General features: G+C 48.1%; 1 protein-coding gene across 2 annotated transcripts in view; it reads left to right on the top strand.

The window, feature by feature from the left end:
* The window catches only part of LHFPL2 (LHFPL tetraspan subfamily member 2), a 174,407-nt gene that overhangs the window by 1,868 nt on the left and 149,894 nt on the right, over positions 1–22,645 (top strand). The window contains exons 1-2 of one of the 2 annotated variants that reach the window (XM_027552934.1): positions 5,430–5,451; positions 13,534–13,634. The gene's annotated coding sequence lies outside the window, so the exon portion shown is untranslated. Of the gene's footprint in view, positions 1–5,429; positions 5,452–13,533; positions 13,635–22,645 lie in introns of those variants that run through there. The other variant, XM_027552936.1, reaches the window with a different exon arrangement.

The raw sequence follows: 22,645 nt of genomic DNA, 5'->3' as shown, positions 1-22,645 counted from the left end.
AAGAATAATTACACTGCAAATGAACATTCTTGAATCTAATATAATTTGCGTCAGGATACACAAACCAGTAATTTGTCTTTAGGAAGAAAAAAACGAATCTTTGTGGATTAGGACAAAACAAGTGCCTTCTGGAAAAAGTAATCTATGCTGTTTATGCACATGGATGGGCCTCAGATGTGCCGATTGACTGACTGCAGAGATTTTCCTGCGGGCAGTGTTTAGGAAGGGCAGGGAGGAAAAGTCCAAGGTAGGAGAAGATAGAAAATATATAGAAAATTACCCATTTTTAATGCAAAACATTTACAGCTTCTCAACTTCTTTATTGTGCTTTCCAGGTGGTGCTAGTGGTAAAGAACAGGCTTGCCAATGCAGGAGACATAAGAGACACAGGTTCAATCCCTGGGTGGGGAAGATACCCTGAAGGAGGAAGTGGCAACCGCTCCAGTGTTATTGCCTGGAGAATCCCTATGGATTGAGCAGCCTGGAGGGCTACAGTCCCTAAGGTTGCAAAGAGTTGGACACAACTGAAACAACTAACACACACACACACACACTCACAAACACAACTTCTTTATTGCAAAGAATTGACAAAATAGGAGACCAAAATATAGGAGATACAGATTGGGGCTCTTGGGTTCCCAGAGGTGTCACTTTCTACCGGAACCTGGGACAAGTTATTTGATTTCTCTCAGCATTGGTTTCTGTGCCTGTGAAATGATGATGATAAAGTTCAAGTCAAAGAATCACCGTGAAGTTTAACTGTGATTATGTACTTTCATATAGAATTTAGGGTGGTGCATCACACTAAGTAAATGCTCAGAAAATGTTAATGGTGTTCGTCTGGTACTTCAAATGCCCGGGAAAAAGCAGTGCCATTCAAAGAGCCAGGTTACCAGGATGGTTGATGGCTGGCCTCCGTTGAGGCTGTCCCTGTGCCCCCAGCAGCCCACTGTCAGACACATTTGATCTTTCTAGAACTTACGGGCTGCATGCTCTTGGCCCCTCAGGCCAGCCTTTTCTGGGACTCCAATTGTGAGGAATGTGTAGTGCAGGTTCTGTGGGGGTCTGAGGACCTGAGACAGCTGTGGGCCGCACTTCAGCCTCACTGCTCGCTTGCAAGGGCACCTTCTCAGGTCCCATGAAGCAAATATAGACATTTATTTGAGGGAAAAAGTGGATATGGTGTCTCTCTTGGGAATTCTAAAGCAATGTTTTACTCAGTGTTCATTGCTCTTAGAAAGATACAAATAGTAACCAAATACCTGATCTCAAGAATTTATTCCAAAAAGCACCTTCAAAGTATGTCTTGGGGTTAATAGTCCATTGCCTAGGTCTTCCTAAAGTTGTACCTCGTTACCGAATGAACAAAAGACATCCTTAGCAAAACAGTAGTTTTGGAGCTGGGGAGCATATTGCTTTTCTAATTTGGGGGAGGGGGCAGGTGGCGTGCCTGTTTGCTCATTCATCTGTTCTTTTATCCAGTCATTCACAGATACCCAGTAACCTCTCTGGTGGGCCAGGCTCTGTTCTGACGTCTGGTAACAGAAACCAAGAGCAGGCCTCTCCACTCACAGAGTGCTCATGCTGGCTGGAGAAGCAGGCTCTGTGTGGGAAGGAGCTCCGGAAACTAGAGAAGCTCTCATTTTGTTTCGAAGTGCCTGTGCTGGGCAAGCAGTGTGCTGGGCGCGCTACTCTTCTACAGGCCAGCCAGCTTGGAGAGAGGCGATCTGGCTGGTGGTGGCGGCTGCGGGCAGCTGGTCTTATGGGTCCTCTACAGGGAGAAGGAAGAAAAGGGGGCCTGTTTCTTTCTGTGCTTTATAATAAAGTATGTGTCCTATTTGAGTAGAATCACCAGCCAATATGCCAGGAGAACAAGTAGGGGTTTTACTCAGGAGTGAGACTTCACAGCCTTCAAAAGGTGAAGAAGGAATCAAAGGTCAGATCTGATCATCAGCTTATAAAACCCAGATTGTGTTCAGGAGGACCCTGGTCTGGCAGGTGGGTTCTTTACCACTAGCACTGCCTGGGAAGCTGACAGGAGGCAGGGCTGGAGAGTAAAGGGGAGAGCGGATAGTTGGTCCTTTATGCAGCTTCAAGGTTGCTTGTTTTCCCGTTACTTTTAAGGTTACAGTGATACCTGGTACAATAAGAATGCATATGTCTGGAGTCTGAGGCTTGAAATGGTATAAGGTCATCAGGGCACTGAGAGTAGCTGCTTGGACTAGAGGCAAAGTTGTGTAGGGAAGTCCCGGTGGGCGTTGGATCTTGGATGCTGAGCTGAGGAGTCTGAACTTCATCGTGAAAGCTGTATGGAAGATGGGGAATGAGCGGGTGAATTGACCTGTTGAAGCAGGTGGTTGATGTGATCAGACTGTGGTTTAGAAGGAACTCTAGGTGGGCTCGATGGCAAGAGGCCAGGGCTGGGAATAGCAGGTGAGCTGGTGGGCTCGTGTCGGAACCCTGGTGGGGCTTAGTGAGGGAAAGTGGGAGAGGCCTGGAGAGGCGGACCACACTTCCTTACTAAGGGCTGGGCTCTTAGTAAGAGGGAGCCCAGGGTGACTGGGCTGGGACATGGCGCCTTTCACTGTGAGCAGCTATGGCGAGGAGGAATGAGTTCATTGACTCCACAGCTGAGCTGTGAGCCTTCTGGGGAGAGATGCCCACCAGAGCATTGGATCCACAGTTAGGGAAGAGAAGTCTGGAAGTGGAGATGAAAGGTGGAGTTATTTTTACAGTAATGGTCAGTGGTTGACTGGCCTCTTGAGGTTTACTGAATAGTGTTCAGGGTGAGAGTAATCTGTGTCCTTGTAACTGAATTTTTCTCTTTCATCCTTTCAATTAGCCTAACAGGGGCTAATCAAGCCCCTAACTCTGGCCTTCAGTGAGCAGACTCTTACTGGCGTTATTTTGCCGACTTGGTGAGATCTGTTTGTGTTGTTTTGAACCGAGATAGTCTAGAGGGATGTACATAGGAAGGCTCTGAACGTATTTAGTAGCTAGGATGTACAACTGATATATTTGATCATCCGCCACCCCCAGGACATCCACATATTCCAGATGGACCGTATTCTTACCAGAATTCCTTGGTACAAACCCTGACCCCCATGGTGATGGTCTTTGGAGGCAGCATCTTGGGAAGGTAATGTGGTTTAGATGGGGTCATAAGGGTGGAGCCCCTGGGATGGGGTTAATGTCCTTCTTAAGAAGAGAGAGTCTGCAGGGAACTCAGACAGGGGCTCTGTGACAGACTGGAAGGGTGGGTGGGGAGGGAGATGGGAGGGAGGTTTGGGAGGCAGGGGACATGGGTGTAACTATGGCTGATTCTTGTTGATGTATGACAGAAAACCACAAGATTCTGTAAAGCAATTATCCTTCAATTAAAAAATTTAAAAATAAAGAAAAGAGAGTCCGGAACACACTCCTCCCACCACGGTGGGACTGGTCATCTGCCAGGAGAAGGGTTTCTCTGGGAACCGAATCTTTAGGCACCTTGAGAACTTGTATTGAATACTTGGAGAGCTACTGTTTCTGTGTCTACCTGCGACAAGGCTTATCTGCCTCCTATTTTGAAGTTACCACGTGGCCCTAAGGGCTTCCTAGGTGGCTGTAGTGGTAAAGAACCTGCCTGCCAATGCAGGAGACTCAAGAGATATGGGTTTGATCCTTGGATTGGAAAGATCCTCTGAAGTAGGAAAGAGCAACCCAGTCCAACATTCTTGCCTGGAATATTCCATAGAGGAGCCTGGCGGGCTACAGTCTATGGGGTCACAAAGAGCTGGACATGACTTAGCAGATACACAATATGGCCCTCAAGAGGCTGTTAACTTGAATTTCATTTCATTTGTGTAATAAACATACATGTGCAAAGTAGGCCCCAGTGAAGACCTGTTAAAGGGCAGGCATGCTATTTGATTTGTGTTTAGCTGTTACTTCTCTTACTGTTGTGGATTTAGGGTACAGTCAGTGGAATTATTAATCATCGTCAGTCTGATGATTGACGTCATTCTGAAGGAGGTAGGCTAAAATTCTGGTTATTTTGGACTCATGGAGTTACAGATGACTACTTTCTTTATTTTTCTGTTTTTCAGATTTTTAAAAAATAGCATGCTACCTAAAAAAAAAAAAAAAAAAAACTGAACAAAACAGTTGGTGTTTTTTTCTGTTCTTTGCGCAAAACACCGTATCAGCAGTTTTGGCCACAGCGCTGCATACCTCCTTACGTCTGTGCTATGTCCATGGTAAAGCCGGTCTCTGTCTTTAAGAAGACTTGAAATTCCTATTTGTTGTAAGTGTAGTTGTGGAGGAACATGACCAGGACTGAGTTCTGTGACCCAGGGCCAGAATGGGGCCCCTTCCTCCCAATAGCAGGGAAGAACCCACTCCTTCCCGTCGGTTCCCTTTGTATGTTTCATAAACACTGTGAAGTGTGATCTGAGAGGCATTTCACTTCGATATCTAAATGTGTCTGATCGGTATGTACCAAATTAAATATCTACCTGGGTGTGTGTGTGTTAATCACTCAGTTGTGTCCGACTCTTTGCGACCCCATGGACTGTAGCACACCAGGCTCCTTTGTTCATGGGATTCTCCAGGCAAGAATACTGGAGTGGGTTGCCATTTCCTTCTCCAAAAAGGCTGATGAAAGTGTATAAAATCAAGATGATAGCCGTACTTAGCAGCACAATCACAATAAAGCATCACTGAGATCTGAGGAAGTATTATCTTCTTAGGAGTTCCTGCTTTGGACTGGGTTAGCTTGAGACAGTGAATCACCCCAGTGTCCTAAGTCCATCAACAGGAACACAGATGTTCTATTTGTCATAAATATCTATTAAATCTTTTAAACTGACAGCTAGCCATGCCAAATTAAGAAGAATCTTGGCCCACATTTTCCTTCTCTCCTGTTTTAATCAAGGCTGCTCAGGGCTAGCCCCCAGCCCGCCAGACCTATCTACTTATATATGTGTATAAATATACTATACTGATGTGTGAGTTTTGGTGTTTTTTTTGTTTGTTTTTTCAGTTGTTTAGCAGTACTCAAGCCAGCAATGAAATCTTAAATATCCCTTTAGCATCAACCTCCTCACATTCCCGGAAAATTAAAGGGATTGTCCTTCCTCTGCTGATTCTATTGTTCAGCATTTTCTTTCTTTCCACACCGCGCTGTGTTGTCAAGGGCACCTGAAGTTCAAGCTTCCTTTCTCCCGAGGTGGGCTGCTGTTGGGTGAATTTCACTTGTCTTTTTCCTGTTTGGAGGCAGTTAGCCAGTTGTTTAAAGATGCCCATAACTGCATGGACAGTAGTCTCTTTTAATCTTCAGGTAAGCCATACACAATGCACTTATTACTCCGGACAAATTTACCTTTGAAAATTTTATAACTTTTTTCTCACCCCTAGGAATCACGTTTTCTGAAACTAGAAAGAATATGCTGGCCAATCTGGCAACTACAAGTAAGCAGTGTTTTTGTGTGTATAAATGACTACCATTTGTATATGAAATAGACACTTAAGGAAAACACCGCTCACAACTTCAGAAACAATCTAAAATCACATCCATTTTTTTTTTTAACGGCTATCTGTGTATTCCTGGGGCTTCCCTGGTGGCTCAGTCAGTAGAGAATCTGCCTGCAGTGCTAGATACCACGTGCAGCACAGGAGACCTGGGTTCGATCCCTGGGTTGGGAGGATCCCCTGGAGAAGGGAATGGTAACCCACTCCAGTAGTCTTGCCTGGAAAATCCCACAGACAGAGGAGCCTGGTGGGCTATAGTCCATGGGGTTGCAAGAGTTGGACACTTACTGAGCAATGAAACCATCACACCATTCCTAGAAGATGATTCTACATAGGGCAGTATGTCTAAACAGATGCTTACCCTGTCATTTGCTCATCCGTCTAGTAGCCATTTTCAGGGCTTTTCTGTACTGGAAGCTCATAATTTACCGACCTAATTACTGATTCTGCACAGATCCATGCTGTAATATGTACTCTGGTGTGCCTGCTCACACAGGTGACTATAGGTCTTTTTGGAGTCAAATCCTTTTGGTAAACAGGTTGCTTAGGTTGTCTTTTTCTTTTTCTTTTTAATGTGCTTTTCCCAGTTTGTGCTTGGATCTGTAGTTCTTTTCTTGATTAGTAAAGAAAGGGTGGCATCAAACAGAGCTCAGCTGGTATGAGGGATGCTTAAACTATAAGCCAAAGCCATAAAGAGCGGGAGTCAGGTACAGAGGCCAGCCACGCTGAGAAGTAAGAACCCAAGAGGTGGCAGGCATGAAGAAGTGTGACAGGTTGTGTATACACCTGTGTGGACAGGTGGCCGAGGGTCAGTTGAGGATAGTCCGCTCGCTGTGCTACACAGGGACCAGTGCTCCCCTTGATCTATGGGCCCTACGTATGTTAGCTTTCTTAGCTACATTAGTCAACAAAACTTGCATTAAAAAAAAAAATTTATTGAGCTGCATTGGGTCTTCGTTGCAGCATGTCAGTGGGACCTAGAGAGCCCATGCTTCCTGACTAGGGATCAAACCTGGGCCTCCTGTATTGGGAGAACACAGTCTTAGCCACTGGACCACCGGCGAACTCCCCAACACTTGCATTAAAAAAAAAAAAAATTTAAACCTTTTAAAATGAGAACTTAAAGGTTTTAAAATAAAACCTTTAAAATAAGAACTTAGATTTCCCCTAGCTTCCATACGTGTATTTGATTTTTAAAATCTTGACCTTAGGACTTCCCGTTTCTTCTTGTCAGCTTTCAGCTTTCTCATCCCGATGTGTATTGTTCAGCCTGCTCGATGGTTCTGAGCTCTCGCCGGTCATCTGTCACGTCAGCCACCCCTCTGAGCTGAGTGTCATTCCTCAATTCATTCATTCCCCAGCCGTCCAAGGTCTTTGCATCCTTTTCTGCCCCTGCTCTGTTCAGCCTCTCCTAGTCCTCCTCGTAGTAACCAGGGGCGTGTCAGCCTTTGTAGGCGGCCAGAGGGCAGAGGGCTGGAGTCCGTGCCAAGATACAGAGGAAGCTAATCTGCTTGTGACCTCAACCTCATTAACATCGTGCTGGGACCGAGAGCCCGCGTTCCACAGTATTGTTTGACTTTGGCTTGTCTCTACTGACTTGCGGTCACGGGGTCCATAGTCCTGCCTCTCCAGGGAGGTGGACAGATGGAGGAGCCAGATGAGGATGTAGGAGACGGTCAGTACTTACCACCTCCTTAAGGTTGGGCTTTGGATTGTCAGCTGTCACTGGGCTCTGCTGACAGTGATCTGGCCCCGAGACAAAGCGAGTCTGACAAGACTTGAGTGAGGATCGTGAGGGAAGAAGGCCTCTTAGAGGCTGGAGCCCAAGTGGGTGGGCTGGTGAGCTGAGTATTCCCCAGGTGGGTGAAAGTCCCGATGGAGGCCCTCTCCAGGCTTTAAAGCAGGGCTTCTCAGACTTGAATGGACACAGGAAGAACCTGAAATCTTGTTTAGTCGCAGATTCTGAGTAAGCAGGCTGGGCGGGCCCTGGGATTCTGCGTTGCTGGCGTGCTCCTGTCAGCCTGGCACTGCTGCTTCTGTGGAGCAGATTTGGAGGAGCAGGCCTCACGTGAGGCTGGACCATGACGAAGGCTGTGGAATGGTCAGCTGGAGGCTGAGTCCTGTGAAGGCCCGAGCAGGAGGGCACAGTGGGTCCTGATTGAGAGACTGATGCCTGCTTCTTTACTGGGACTGCCCTGAGGGCCCTCAGCCCGGTCACCGCCAGTGTGGTCTGTAACAGCCCGGAGCAGCTGTGTGGGGATTGCCTTCCGCCCTCAAGTGGGGAAGGAGGTCGTGGATGGTCTTCCAGGTGGAATATGGTTAAGCTAAAGGGAGAGGTTTTGTTTTATGCTACATTTTAATTAAACTGATTTCCTCATTACTTGATGATTATGTTCCATAATTTTAACTACATAAAGAAGGCTCTAACTTCCTCCAATTAAGCCTGCTTTTTCTCAGGGACCTTATCACTTTGAATTTATATGACTACAATGTTTTAAAAAGTTACATATTGTTTGCTGTGGAATGTTACTTATGAAACTCTCCTGACCCTCTGCTGGGTACTCCCTGGATGTGTTTCAGACCCTACCCTGGAGCTTTGAGTTGGTTGGTTTGGTACGGGTCCTGGGAATCTGAATGTTTTACAGACTGTCTAGATGGTTTTTATAATTGAGCAGGTTCTTGAAATCCCACTTTCGAGGAACATCAATGGAAACCTGTCTATCTGAGCCTGTGTTATCAGCCATGTCTGGGGGCCTGCCTTACCTGTTCTTTTCTTGGCCTCTCAGATACTTGGTTGTGAAGGGCTGGCTTTTATCCCATTGGACCCACTTCAGTTTTTATCTTGACACATGTTACAGTAAGGCTCTTTCTAATCTTGGATGGGACCAAATCAGAGAGTCCTTTGTCAACGGTGTAAGAGTCAGTTCTGAAGCCGTTATTTTTAGGAAGGTGTTACAGATACTGATTATTAAATGCTTTGGGACATTCTTGGAGATACTGGGATATGCACTTCGGGCTTCTACAGAGAAAGGAATGTCCTGAGGCTGACTTCGCCCACACTCTCCCCTGCTTAGGTGCAGACTCTGGAGATAATGTTAGCATATTCCCTTCTTAAGTAAGCGCTGACCAGAAATGAAAGGAGAAGGGTCCATCATCCTCCACAGAGTTTGGTTCTGACCCAGGTGAATTGACAGACTGAGAAGCTGGACTTTGCACATTATTATGTCGATGTTAACCTCCATTTCTACCAGAGCAGGGTCTGTCTTACCTCCACTGTAGGGGAGGGTCAGCTTATGAAACAAATGAAGTGGGAAATGGTCAGTGTGATGGGATTGGAGGAGTGTGGAAGGGGCTCTATATCTAAAAGCTGGAGTTCACTTACTGTCATACCTAGAATTTTACCATTAGAGGAATTTGGGTGAAATGGTTCTCTTTAAACATCTTATTCAACATGTAAGCATCCATAGAACAGGTACTACATTGATTACTTAGGCCTTAAGAGGAAGTGAAGTGATTGAAAGTCTCTCAGTTGTGTCTGACTCTTTGCAGCCCCTTGGAATTCTCCAGGCCAGAATACTGGAATGGGTAGCTGTTCCCTCCTCCAGGGGCTCTTCCTGACTCAGGGATCAAACCTGGGTCTCCCACATTATAGGCAGATACTTTACCAGCTGGGGCTTCCCTGGTGGATCAGAGGGTAAAGTGTCTGCCTACAATGCAGGAGACCCGGATTCAATCCCTGGGTCAGGAAGATCCCCTGGAGAAGGGAATGGCAACCCACTCCAGTACTCTTGCCTGGAAAATCCCATGGACTGAGAAGCCTGATGGGCTACAGCCCATGGGGTCACAAGGAGTCGGACACGACTGAGCGACTTCACTTTCACTTCACTTTTCACTTTCTTTACCAGCTGAACCACCAGGGAAGCCCTTAACAGTTTCATAAAATGCCAGTGAAGATGAAGGTGTGAAGAGAGTAGACTCTGATGGGGTGAACTGTGGGCAGAGCAGGGCTGGGGCAGGGCTGTCAGGGGCGACTGGAGGGGCCCTGCAGGGCAGCTCCGGTGTCCGGGGGAGCCCAGGATACCTGGGAGGGCGCTGGGCAGGAGTCGTTCTCACTCACTCGATTTGTGTGTAATAGGAGCTTCACTGTCTCTGCACCTGGCACCCTTCTTTCTATCTAATGTGGCCATGTCACATGTTCCTGACCAGTTGTAATGAAAACCAGATGATCCAGACAGGAAAGTTAAGATTAAACTCTGCAGTCGAGCTTGAGATTTTGTTGCACTTACCCGCCTGTCTATTAAATTTTGAGAGAGAAATTCAGGAAATGATCCAGGCTCTGTACCTGCTTATCAGGAGAACTTGGCCAGCAGCAGAAACCTTCCTGCCCCACTGAGGACCATTTGCCAGTCAGTTTTGAGGAGGGCTTGACTCTTCAGAGACCCCACACCACCTGGAGCGTGCTTTAGGGTATAGTCTCTCTCTCTCATATCTGCAAACAATATTTTCAGCTCCTGGCTGGCTAAAAGAAACTCTGAACCCAGCCCTTCTGGTGCCCAGCTGAAGCTTGTCTGAGTGGTTTGGATTTTCAGAACAGTGTGGAGATGGTGGGGAGAGTCTTTTTTGCCACACTGCTTGACCAACAGCGAAGTTACAAGTGTTGTTACATCCCAGGGACCAGAACTGTGCTAACGATTACGAAGACTGACCCACTCCCCGACCCACAGCCGTTCCCTGGCAGTGCTACCCCCGGAGTCCCGCTCCTGTCCTCAGTTTGGGTATAGTACCCCACATTTTAAGATTCACAAGATGGTCCTCTGTGTTCTTGGGCAGGCTCAAAAACACACAAAAATGAAGTTTTTCTTATCACAAATAAAATGCCTTGGTCTGCAAGGGATGATGGTTTACGGGGACCCAGGAAAGATGAGAACACAGCCCGTGGGTGTGAGAACGCACTGAGAAGCCTCTCCCAGCTGTTAGTTGCTCTGTGGCCTTGGGCAAGTCATTTCACTTGTTTGGGCAAGAGGAGGTGAGGGGATGAACCCAGGCCTGAAATTCTTATTCTAGTTGAGTCTGTATGTTCATGTGGTCAGTCATTTATTTAACGTGCACTTAGCTGGCTACTTACGGAGCTTTACAGTCTTGGTGGGGAGATGGCGAAAGAGCCGCTGTCTTCAGCGTGGCTGGCAGGGTGTGGAGGACAGGTGAATAGGCACGTGGGGCATGTCACAGGTCCCAGCAGGTGCGGGCATCCGGTGGGCAGGGGCAAGCGAGGAGGTTGCCTCTCTCCGCCGTCTCCATGCTGTTCTGAAAATCCGAACCACTCAAGACAAGCTTCAGAAGGGCTGAGTTCAGGTTTCTTTTAGCCAGCCAGGAGCTGTAAATACTGTTTGCAGATATGAGAGAGAAAGACTATACCCTAAAGCACGTTCCAGGTGGCGTGGGGGTCTCTGAAGAGTCAAGCCCTCCTCAAAACTGATGGGAAGTGGCCCTCAGAGGGGCAGAAAGGTTTCTGCTCTCCAAGTGAACCTGGAGAGCTGGAGTGTGCGGACGTTGGGTGCAGTCCCCAGGGAAGGCAGTGGGGATTTCTGCAGCATTCCTTGTGTGCTGGGCGTGTGGGGTCTTCACTGGCCCCCGGACCACGCTGGGTTCCTTGACCTGTTACAAGGCCCTACGGCTTAGCCCCCTGTCTGTGGCCTTGGCCAGAGGGGCACCCCCCAGCAGCTGAGTGTAACTGAAGTGGGCAGCTTGTCCCCACGGTCTGGGTAGGCGTGAACATTGTTTTTATGTCTTGGACCCCATTTTTTGGCCTTTTGTGAAGAAAGCTGAACGCCGAAGAATTGATGCTTTTGAACTGTGGTGTTGGAGAAGACTCTTGAGAGTCCCTTGGACTGCAGGGAGATCCAACCAGTCCATTCTAAAGGAGATCAGCCCTGGGTGTTCTTTGGAAGGAATAATGCTAAAGCTGAAACTCCAATACTTTGGCCACCTCATGAGAAGAGTTGACTCATTGGAAAAGACTCTGATGCTGGGAGGGATTGGGGGCAGGAGGAGAAGGGGACGACAGAGGATGAGATGGCTGGATGGCATCACCGACTCAATGGACGTGAGTCTGAGTGAACTCCGGGAGATGGTGATGGACAGGGAGGCCTGGCGTGCTGTGATTCATGGGGTCGCAAAGAGTTGGACACGAGAGTTGGACACGACTGAGCGACTGAACTGAACTGATGAAGAAAAGTAAGGGCTATAGAAACATAAGGAAGCATGTGAGAATCTGCTTGCTCCTTACAAAAACTTTTTTTGGTGGGGAGGGGTTAATTTCTTTTCTTATAGAGAAGATAGATATTCAAAGAGAAAGGCAACAAATGGATCCCTTTTCAGCCTTGAATTATGTTATGGCTTCTGGGCCTGGGAGCTCTGTAACCACAGAGTTTGTTCCATACTACAGAAAGAAACTCGACCCTTCATAAAACCGCGGGAGCTTTCTGGATGGCTTCACTGTTGCTTTTCTGGAGTGGTCCGATTCCCTCTCTGGAGGCTGGAGGAGAAACTTGTAGCTGGAGTTTCCTTTGCCTGAAACAAACAAGGGCAGCAGAAGAGGGTGGGGCATCTCTCAGGGAAACGGAATTCTCCCAGAGCACCGGCCCCGAGGTGGGCCCGTGGTCCACAGGGCTGGGAACGGTCTAAGCATCAGTAAAACCCGCTTGTATGGTTCCCTTTAAGCATAAATAGACATCACAGGCCCTGCAGAGTGCAAGGCCTTGCACATGGTGGCTCTGTTGAGGTAGCAGGCCGGGTCAGCTCTGTGCCCTGTGCTCTGGCCCCCAGGACTGGCACTGTCTCCCACTTAGTGCTTGCTGCCTTGGGCAGAGCATCAGAATCACCTGGAACCTGGTTAACCCACAGGGGCTGGGCCCCGCTCCCTGAGATGCGGAGTCTCTAGGTCTGGGGTCGGCCGAGAGTTGGCTTTTCCGACATGTCCCCAGGTGATACCGGAGCCACTGGTCTAAGGCATGTCAAGAAACACCGTGACACCAGGCGTTCTTCCATTCCTGGAGGGTGTGTTGGGACAAGCAGACTGCGCCTGGCAGGGGGCCTGCTGGGTAGAATCACCTAATTCCGGAGGCGGCTGTAACTTGAAAGCAGTGGTTCATGGAGGGAGCTCTGGCCCTGTCCTCTTGCCTGGGGCCTTCTCTCCTGGTCAGCTCCGCAGCCGACCAGGGATGTGGCATTTGGGGTGTCTGAGGGGAGCATTCCTTGCCTCCTTCCAGTTCCTTCTCTCTGATGTTACAGAGAGCTTTCAGGACCGGGCCACTCTCCTACAGGAGACCCTTCATGGGCTGCCCATTGGCCTTAAGAGCAAGTCCAAACTCTGCTAAAATGACCTCCATCTCCCTCTTGGGCTCTGAAGTACTCCTTGTGCTTGTGAACTCACTAGGTTCTCTGGCTCCCTGGGCACCTCTTTTGCTGTTGGCTCTGCCTGGTATGCTGCAGCCTGGTCAACTCTTGATTATCAGACCTCAGCTTAACCGTCACCTGCTCTGGGGAGTGCCCTTTGTCCTCTCTGGGATCAGCAGCTGCCTCTGCAAAGGCTCTGCATCATCTCCTGTTTTCCTCACTTCAGCTCTCCTCAGCTGCATCAAGGTCCTGATTACTGTGCCTTTACTTCCCTGTCTCTGTGGCCTGTCAGCTCCCTGAGGGCAGGAGACCATGACATGGTCATTCATGTGACTCCAGGCGTGGCATGGTGCCCAGGCATTGAAGACCTTCTGGATCATTCTGTGAGATAGCCCTGCCAGGGGAGGAAACCAAGACACAACTGGGTTAGCGCCTGGCTTACCGTTATCCTCCCGCTGAGTTATAAACACCAGGATTCTCACCCACTTCTCACCAACCCCTTGGCCGGGTGACGTTGGTCAGGTGCTCTGAGACCAAGGAGCCTTGGGCAGGGTCTGTGGGTCTTTACTAGGACTCTTCCAGGACTGGCTATTCCAAGGTAACAAAAGGCCCTCTCTTGTTTTTCAGGGAACCTGGGAAGCACACTTGAGTCACAGCTGGCCTGTGGTTTTTACATCTCATCAGGGACCACTCTCTTCACAGCCTTATCTTCGCTCCTCCCCATACAGGTAAGGGGTTGTTTCATTTTCAGGCTGCTTGTGGGAAAACTTGAGCTGTGCCATGCACTCTGATAACCACCCCATGCATTAAAAAGAAGACCCTTAAATATTTAAGGCAGCTCCTCTAAGAAAGGTATGAAGTGGTCACCTGCCCCATTGAGTTATCTGGTGACGATATTTACTGACCTGCCTGGCTTTCTCCTGCGCGTTGCTGGCCACCCAGTACTCTTTGCTGGGCACCCTTCTCCTCTCCATTTGAGTTGGTAGTTTAGAACTCCTTTTCCTCGTTTAGAACTCAGCTCATGTTCCACTTGTTATTACAAACTGTCTGAAGGAGAGGGTATTCGGAGCACAGTCCTTTCCAGCGGACGCCTCGCCGCCTCCCCTCACACAGCCCACAGCATGAGCCTGTGGGCAGCTCTGCTTTGCTTGTTTGAACACTTCTTTTCCTCTGGTTTGTGAGTTCTTTTTGCTACCATTTCCCGTGGTTCCTGGCATGGAACAGACTTCCGGTGAATGAGTGAGTGTTCGTCTGAGAAGAAAAAATTGCCCTAGTAAACAAACCTGAGGCACCAGCAGCAAAAAATGATACTGTATTCCTAAGCCAGGGAACTGAGGTGTAGAGTGCCTTTTTGGAGTCATTACATGGCTGTTTGCTCACATTACCACGGGTAATTGAGAATTTGTCATAATATGTTAAGTCGGCAGGAGTTTAGATTCTTAGCCCTGTTGAAAAGGATAAGAAGTCAGGAGGTTTTGTCTCAGTGTCAGTAAGGTATTAGCTGACAGCCTGGGGCCCTAAGCTGCCAGTCCCCTTGGCTGCGGGAAGAGACACCTGTCCTGCCCACCAGCCTCTGGGAGCCCTGGGCAGCCTCAGTACTGACCTGTAACTGATTTTATGGGCAGTAATGGGGCAAAAAACCCCATAGCTTTGACCAATTTACAACTCAGAGGAAATAAAAATATTTCTAAAGTACGGTTTACATAATTTTGATAAAAAGTTTTAAATCCTGCATTTCCATGTCCCCCTTAGTACGCTGGGACCTTTGAGAGACACTCCGATTGCCTGGAGGGGATTTTGCTTCATCGTGTTGGTGGGGAGTAGCAACCCCTCTGGCAGTGGTTCACCTGTATCTGGAGCCGGAATGGGGCCTGGGTCCTTTCAGGGACTGACCAGTGGCTGAGTTCAGAGAAGCGAGGGTGGAGCTGGGGCGGGGGGAACTGAAGTCGGACCAAAGACCACTTTCACGCACGTCTCGAGTGTTGGCTCCTGCCTTCTTATCCTGCCGCTGCGTGAACACTACTCATTGTCCAGTCTTTCCAGTTGCGTTGTTTGGGTGTGTGCAGCATGAACACAAAGGGAAAGAAGTTGTCTTCTGGTTCCTGTGTGTGCTTTCCACAGCCTAGGAGAGGTACGGGCCAGCTAGTCCCATGCAGAAAAGCAGTCCCAACACCACAGTTACTTCTACCTGGAGCCGAGTCCCACCCATATACAGCTGCTTGCAGGAGAGATCAGTGCAAGGCAAAGCCGTGCAGGGAATTTGACTCTCACCTGAATCTGTTCATCTTCAAGGTTCCTAGGGCTTTAATAGAGGGAGGGTTTCAGCTTTGCCCAGGGATCTCTCGTCTCCATGGACTCCAGCTTGTCTATTGTAACTTGAAAGATAAGTGAAGAAAACAATTACAATTTAAAAGCCCAGATGTTAAAAATAAAAGCCGAGTATTAAAGTATGAGTGAGTTTTAGCTTTTTAGTAGGTTTTGGAATTTGAGATATTATCAACTGGTTTGTGTTGCACTGTGCCCACAGAAGCTGAGTGCAAGGTGGTGTGTGCGTCTGGGCTTCATGCTGGCAGACACATGGGGAATGCTTGTCAATTTACGGTGATAGCCACTCACTGAATTCCATGGAGGTCTCTGATTCTCAGAGTGCTCCCTGTTTTCCGGTAACAATTCTAATTTGGCTAGAAAAACAAGTGAGGCAGGTCAAGTCGTCAGGCTACTGAGTTGGTCCCCTTCCACACACTGGTGTGGGTTCAGGGACGCTTCACAGAGCTCTCTCATTGAATCTTTTTTTTGGGGGGAGGTGGAGCTGTGTCACATGTGGGATCCTAGTTCCCCAGCCAGGGATGGATCCCGTACTGCCCTGCAGTGTAAGCACAGGGTGTTAACCACTGGACCCCCAGAGAAGTCCCTCTCACTGAATCTTGACAACTCCACATCATTGTAATTTGAAAGTCCAAGAAGTAGTGATCGAGTTCCTGAATTTCCTTAGAGTGTCTGAACTTTGTGTTTCTTTCAATTCAGGGTTTGTTTTTGGTCAGGTTTTGCTGAGGACTGCTCGTGCCCCAGCAGCAGTAGAAATTGTGTATCAGGACACATGCGTGCATGTGTGTTTGATGTAGCTGTTTTGGAGCTTGGCCTTGATTCAAAGACACTGTCCAGAGTGGGCCCCTTGTATTCAGAGCAGACATTCGGGAGCTGTCAGAGCAAAGGCAACTAGCGGACACAGCAACTGATCTGCTGCCACAGACTCCACTGCTGTTGGCCATGACCAGCGAGCTCCTTTATTGCTGAAGGAAGTGTGAACCCAGACACCGGCTACTGACAGACCCTCTCACTCAATGACACGTCCTCCCTTGGGTGTCTGGTGTTTCCAGGTGAAGCCTTTAGCTTCAGGTGAGCCTTTATCTTATCTTTTAATTAAGAAGCAAAAATCTCTAAGATTATTTTTTAAGTTTCATTATAAATCTACAGCCAAGTTTTGACATCTCTGGGCAAGAGCTGGCTTTTTTCCCACTTCCAGTATATAACCAATGCATAATTTGGGAACCACTCTTTACTCTGATCAGGGCGCTTGTCAGCTGTGAGTTGTTGGCCCGTTTTATCTACCGTGGGAGTTCTGTTACTGATGTGAAAGGAAACTTATAAATACATGTTTCCCAGGAAACGTTGGTTTTAAAAGGGCTGGAGATATTGTTTTGATCATTTTCATGTCCTCCGCAGTTGTGAAATGACTGTTTTCTATTTCTTAGAGACTTTTTACAACTATGGATCTGAGTTGGAAGGAGGCCTTCCCATCAGTTCAGTTCAGTTTAATTAGTCGAGTCCGACTCTTTGCGACCCCATGGATTGTAGCATACCAGGCTTCCCTGCCATCTCCAACTCCTGAATCTTGCTCAGACTCATGTCTGTTGAATTGGTGATGCCATCCAACCATCTCATCCTAGGTTGTCTCCTTCTCCTCCCCGCTTAAATCTTTCCCAGCATCAGGGTCTTTTCAAATGAGATCCTTCTTCGCATCAGGGGGCCAAAGTATTGGAGTTTCAGCTTCAGCATCAGTCCTTCCAATGAATATTCAGGTCTGATTTCCCTTAGGATGGACTGGTTGGATCTTCTTTCTGTCCAAGGGATTCTCAAGCATCTTCTCCAACACCACAGTTCAAAAGCATCAATTCTTCTGTGCTCAGCTTTCTTTCTAGTTCAACTCTCACATCCATACATGACCACTGGAAAAACCATAGCCTTAACTAGATGGACCTTTGTTGGTAAAGTAATGTCTCTGCCTTTTAATATGCTGTCTAGGTTGGTCATAGCTTTTCTTCCAAGGAGCAAGCGTCTTTTAATTTCACGGCTGCAGTCACTATCTGCAGTGATTTTGGAGCCCCCAAAAATAAAGTCTGTCACTGTTTCCATTGTTTCCTCATCTATTTGCCATGAAATGATGGGACCGGATGCCATTGTCTTAGTTTTCTGAATGTTGAGTTTTAAGGCAGCTTTTTCATTCTCCTCTTTCACTTTCAACAAGAGGCTGTTTAGTTCTTTGCTTTCTGCCATAAGGGTGGTGTCATCTGTGTATCTGAGGTTATTGATATTTCTCCCAGCAATCTTGATTCCGCTTGTGCTTCATCCAGCCTGGCATTTCTCATGATGTACTTTGCATATAAGTTAAATAAGCAGAGTGACAATAAACAGCCTTGACATACTCCTTTCCTGTTGGAACTAGTCTGTTGTTCCATGTCCTTGACCTGCATACAGATTTCTCAGGAGGCAGGTCAGATGGTCTGGTATTCCCATCTCTTTCAGAATTTTTCCACAGTTTGTTGTGATCCACACAGGCAAAGGCTTTGGCATAGTCAATAAAGCAGAAGTAGATATTTTCCTGGCACTCTCTTACTTTCTTGATGATCCAGTGGATGTTGGCAATTTGATCTCTGGTTCCTCTGCCTTTTCTAAATCCAGCTTGAACACCTGGAAGTTCATGGTTCATGTACTGTTGAAGCCTGGCTTGGAGAATTTTGAGCATTACTTTGCTAGTGTGTGAGATGAGTACAATTGTGTGGTAGTTTGAACATTCTTTGGCATTGCCTTTCTTTGGGATTGGAATGAAAACTGACCTTTTCCAAAGTTCCAAAAAATAGCAAGGAGACATAAGAAAGCCTTCCTCAGTGATCAATGCAAAGAAACAGAGGAAAACAATAGAATGAAAAAGACTAGAGATCTCTTCAAGAAAATTAGAGATACCAAGGGAACATTTCATGCAAAGATGGGCACAATAAAGGGCATAGATGGTATGGACCTAACAGAAGCAGAAGATATTAAGAAGAGGTGGCAAGAATACACAGAATTATACAAAAAAGATCTTCATGACCCAGATAACCATGATGCAGGGATCACTCACCTGGAGCCAGACATCCAGGAATGCAAAGTCAAGTGGGCCTTAGGAAACATCACCACAAACAAAGCTTTCACATAACTGGGTAATAAAAGTAACTTTTCCAGATAGGCAAAAGAGAGTGAAAAGGTTCTCAGCATTTTAAATGATTCTTCTTCTCTGCAGCAGTCCCCAACTGTTTTGGCCCCAGGGACCAGTTTCATGGAGGACCCTTTCTCCGTGGACTAGGGGCTGGGGGTGGGGCGGGTTTCAGGATCATTCAGGCACGTTTCATTTCCTGTGCCCTTTGTTTCTCTTATTACATCAGCTCCATCACAGATCTTCAGGCATTAGATCCCGGAGGCTGGGGACCCCTGCTGCAGAGCATTTTTCAATGGAGCGGTTTCTAAGACTTTCGGAATTCTCTTCTCTCAGGTTCCTTCTTCAAAGCTAAATGAAGCCTTGATTGGCTCCCTTTACACCAGACATGGATGCTGCTCTTTCCTCTCCTTTATTTCCTGGTGGGCAAGCCCTGCTGCTCACCTCGCCTGTGTTTTATCTGCCTGCCTGGGGTTGCTGCAGAGAAGTGCTGCTACCCTTTATGGCTACAATCTGAAAAAGAAAACAAACAGCCAAAGCTCCACGAGTCCCAGCAGGCTGGTGGAAACCATTCTCATCCTCCTTGTTCCTGGGTTCAAAGTGCACTTCGCATTTTATGGGGCCGATGGGCCCTCCCACAGTGCTTGTTTGAGTGGGCCTGCCTTTGAGCCTGGTGGACAATTAACTGCACTGACCTCCTCTCACTTTAACCTTTCTGGCCAGGTTGCCCTTCCTGCTCTAGTGAGAAGCGGCTGCTGCCCCTTTGAGTGGAGCACCAGGCAGGGGTGGGGAAACATTTGATCCTCTTCAAAGGGGATGTCTCTGAAGCATGAAGATTGAACTGATTGTGACCCCACTGGATGCGGGAAGCAGAAGCGCCCTCTGGAGAACTGGCTGGGAGGAGGAAGCCGTCAATTACTAATCCCATTGGCCGGTGGGGTCTTCAGGGTCTCATATCCGTTTGAAAGAGAGAGAATCAGGGTTGAAGGTAATAAAATAGGCCTTAAATTAGAGGAGCAGGGGGTCATTTTTATCTAATTTTGTGGTTGTTACTGAGGGATAAAAGGCAGAGGAGATAATTTCATTAGCCCCTTTGAGATCTTTATCACGGGGCGATGGCACTTGGGGATGGAGTTGAGCCTCACAGGGGCTGGCCAGTTCCCTCCTGGTAAACACAGAGCCCAATTTCCATAGCACCGGGGAGCCTTGGGGAAGCCCAGTGACCATTTAGGGCACCGTGGTCAGGAACAGCGTTTCCTGTTGCAAGTGAGCCTTAGTGACTTCAGCTGATACAGGGCCCAGTGGACACGTGACCCATCACTGAGGCATGTGATAGTCACACTGAAAATACAGACATCTGCCCAACACGAGAGCTCGTTCAGAGCTGAGATGGTGTCTTTGACTCTGAGGAAGGCTTGTCAGTTATCTGTTGTTGAGGTCACTGCTTCAGAGCATGACAGTGCTGGAGTTCCCATGAGCCGAGCAGTGTTTGGGTGCTGGGGGGGCGAGCAGCACAGCAAGGCCATGCCTTCTATTTGATGGGCCCTAGAGGCTGAAGCTCCAGTACTTTGGCCAGCTGATATGAGCTGCCAACTCATTGGAAAAGACCCTGATGCTGGGAAGGATTGAGGAGAAGGGGACGACAGAGGACAAGATGATTGGATAGCATCACTGACTCGATGGACATAAACTTGGGCAAACTCCAGGAGATGGTGAGGGACAGGGAAGCCTGCCATGCTGCAGTCCATGGGGGCGCAAAGAGCTGGACACGACTGAGTGACTGAACAACTACAACGAATTCTGTTCATGGTGCACTTGTATTTCTGCTGCTTCATAAAGGCCTTGCTGGGCAGGCAGGGATTTCTGTCCATGTTTCCAGAGACAGGAGCGAGGCAGGGAGGGGATGTGCGATTTACCTCCATCTCTGGCAGGGAAGTGCAGGATCTGGGATTCTAGACCTGGACCTCAAACGTTCAGATTAAGTCCTCCCTGACGGTAATGAGAAAAACAGAGGGAAGAGGAGGAGGGGATGAATTATGCATCTTTGATTGCAACAGAGGGGAGAGAAAAGTATGATGATCAATAGATAGTTCTTTGTACCAGCCACCAGCAGGCACCGTTCCCCAAGGCAGCCTGGGTTCTTTCTGAGGGTGAGTACAGGTGGACAGGGCAGAGGCTGGAGGGGGTGGGATAGGAAGGCTTTTTGTATGAAACAGTCCTAAGTGAAGTGTCCAGTTACATATGGAGACCCTGTGCGTGTGATCAGAGAGGCCACGACACCCATTGTTAGCATCACTGATTTGGGCTAATTTATTTTGGGGGCACAGCCTTTTCTGAGGGCTTCCCAGGTAGCTCAGCTGGTAAAGCATCCGCCTGCAATGCAGAGCACCCCGGTTTGATTCCTGGGTTGGGAAGTTCCCCTGGAGAAGGGATAGGTTACCCACTCCAGTGTTCTTGGACTTCCCTGGTTGCTCAGATGGTAAAGAATCCACCTGCAATGTGGGAAATCTAGGTTCTATCCCTGGGTTGGAAAGATCCCCTGGAGAAGGGAATGGTCAACCCACTCCAGTATTCTGGCCAGGAGAATTCCATGGACAGAAGAGCCTGGCGGGCTACAGTCCACGGGGTCGCAAAGAGTCAGGCAAGACTGAGCGACTAAGCACAGCACAGCAGCCACGTGCATCTTTATTTACACTCTTACTATCTCCAATCTGCTCACTTCCCGGTCTCCAGCTTCCCCTTCTCTACTGTAGACATTTCTGCTTAGTTTTGAACTTAGCTTGGAATAAAAAGAAAACTTCTATTAAGATGTGCTAATAAAAACCTTAACCACTAGTAAGTACCTTTAACCACACAGCTTCAGATTGTTTAATTGCTGTAAAAATCTATCCCCCCATTGATTGAAGAGCTGGTATTTGCAAGTTGATCGTGGAGACTGTAGACGCCTCCCTTTGTGGATGTGGTGCCCTTGGGAACTCCAGCCAATGTGTTCCTGAAATGTTATCTGAGGGGAATTCAGGGAGGGGAGGGCGGGTGGGGATGGAAGGTTTTCACTTGTTTCCCTAATGCTTCTCTGTATCCTATACAGAATATCTTTGCACTGCAGTCCTCAGAGGCAGGAGCCCCCTTTCTTTGGCCATATGCTCTTCCTTTCTTTCGTTACTGTGGCTAATCAGAAGTTGGCCAGACTTTAGTGTCTCTTAAAATCCTTTCTTTCTGGCCGTGTTCAGGAAGTTGAAGTGCAGTGTCAGAAATGATACGAGTTGATGAAGAAGAAATAAACAGACCCAGGCAACACATGAAGAAGCCTTGGCTGCCCTGCTCCTGTTTTTCTGTCGTTCTGATCTCAAGGAACCAGATTTCCTCCACGTAGCAGGAACGCAGCCATGATCGCCCCTGTGCCAAGGAGCCTGGGCCACGTCTGCCCGTGGGTCTTCTAGATTAGGGCTGCACTTAGACTCCTAAACCCTGGGATGAAAATGTGTCGTTTATGCTTGGCAGAGTGCAGAGAAGTCACACGTTTGCCGCCTGAGCTATATGAATATGGAGTAAAAATAGCATCTGTTCGGGGAAGCAGAACATTCCAGAATGCTTCGGTCCCCTCTTGGCACCAAAAGAGAGAGTGGAGAATAGGAGAGCGGAGAGGGACTTGAAAGAGCTTCTTGTTCAAGCCTTTTAATTTCAGCTCAGGACACTGAATGACTCGGCTCAGCCTCTGTCCCTGCCTGTCTTGTTTGGACAGCTTCGTATCTTTGGTCCCCAGCGTGTGTTAGGTGCTTCACGTGCACTTGAGTGAATGATCACGTGAAGCTATGACTCCCAACTCCTAGTCTAGTGCTCCTCGAGATACTTTTATAGGCTGAAAAGTCTGTAAAAAATGGTGTCGAGTAGCTTGTACGTAGTTGAGACTTTCTTGAGATTACATGTAGATTAGAAAAGTGAGACGTAGCAAGATTAAACTGATTCCTTACAATCGGCAGTGCAGCTGAGGGGAAGACAGGCTTTCTCAGGCTCAGGGGTGGCTGGGAGGCAGGATGCCACGTGGTCACCTGAGTGAGGGGTGCCCTGTGGAGGGGGTGGCCCCAGTCGCTCTGCCTCCCTGGCAGAGTCGGAACAGTGGTGGAAGTTGGGCTTGAAATCGCCCCTCTACCCAAGAACAGTACTCGATGGCCAGAGCCCACCCTCCTTTTGTGTGTGTGTGTGTGTGTGTGTGTGTGTGTATCTGTCTGTCTGTATACATGGCACTGTGGGTGTGAGTGGAAGGTCCAG

The sequence above is a fragment of the Bos indicus x Bos taurus genome, chromosome 10 (genome assembly GCF_003369695.1).
Source record: "Bos indicus x Bos taurus breed Angus x Brahman F1 hybrid chromosome 10, Bos_hybrid_MaternalHap_v2.0, whole genome shotgun sequence".
Lineage (NCBI taxonomy): Eukaryota > Metazoa > Chordata > Mammalia > Artiodactyla > Bovidae > Bos > Bos indicus x Bos taurus.
This window is presented reverse-complemented; position numbering and strand designations above follow the sequence as displayed.